The sequence below is a fragment of the Myodes glareolus genome, chromosome 6, assembly GCF_982192425.1.
Source record: "Myodes glareolus chromosome 6, mMyoGla1.1, whole genome shotgun sequence".
In the NCBI taxonomy this organism is placed as follows: Eukaryota; Metazoa; Chordata; class Mammalia; order Rodentia; family Cricetidae; genus Myodes; species Myodes glareolus.
This window is the reverse complement of record NC_142031.1, coordinates 18,064,827-18,066,076: the sequence shown is the minus strand read 5'-3', so window position 1 is coordinate 18,066,076 and position 1,250 is coordinate 18,064,827.

Here is a 1,250-nt window from a genome sequence, read left to right as displayed (position 1 = left end):
TGGCTTGGGACTAAAACAACTCTCCAGTTCCCACTTCAAGATGGTGACCAGCACACTGGAGTGAGTTCCTTCGCCTTTCCTCCTTGTTCTCTGCAAAGCCACGTTGGCTTTTCTAAGTTCTTACTCCACACTTACCTTGGGCTGACCTTGTCGCACCGCAGGGACGATGCTGGTGAATCTTTTATTCAAAGTGCAAAGCGTAGTACAAAACGGAGGGAAACAACCAACTCTGCCTCGGCAAGTTTGCCCATCCCCAACCCACCTCGCTCCATTTCCTCTCTGTATTCTATCCTTTCTACCAAGGCTTGCCCAGAAAATCAACACCCAGCCCTTCTTTCTTCAGGAAACCCTTGGGGACAGTTCCAGGCACCCTTCTTTCTGGTCTCCCCAAAACCCCTGTGCCCATTTCAGGAAGGTCCAGCATGCTGGATATTCTGTGAAACTCCACTCAGCTTCATGGCCCACATGAGTTCAGTGGAACCTGATGATTGATGTGTAAGGGTGAAGTCTGGGCCTTTTCCTTCTAGAGAACAGCAGGAGCCACAGGGCGGGGCCTGGGGCTGGGTTTGGAGTTCCCATCAGGTATGGTTTCACAGGAGGTTCTTACTGCTAGGACACAGGAACCTCTGTTTGCTCACTGCCACTCCTCTGTTCCCACTCTGTCAGTCAGAGGGAGCTGAAGAGCGAGAATCCCCCCTTCTCAGCTGGAGAGCCTTTACTTGTTCACGGAACACGGAAGCATCTTCCCCAAATGGCCATGCCACTGACTCAAACGGACAGCCTTGAGTCTCACTGGTGCCTTGGTGTCCTGTTCCATCCAGGCACTGATGTCCGCTCGCCCCGCTGGCTTGTGCTATTACATCCTCAGTTTCTCAGTTTCCCCGACGTAACTTTCGGGCCTCCTTGTCTCCCAGTCCCAGGGAGTTGTTCCCACGGGTCTTTCCTACCTCTTGTCTTTCTCCATTAGCGTGCGTGTTTCTTACATACGAGGTGTCCAGCAAGGCCACCAAACTGCCCTGAGGACTGGACTGGGGGCTGAACCCCAACTGCAGCCTTGGAGTCAGAACCTGGCCTAGGGGAGGATTGCATCTCCCAGCGTGTGGGCTTCAGTTGGCCGGCACCGCTAACTTGATTCCAAGACCCATTTCTCCTGGAGCAGAAATGGCTGAGGGTGGGGTGGGGGTAATCTTGGTGTGAAATGCACATTGCTAGTGCCTAGTGGAAATAGGAATGGGGGAAAAAACAGGATG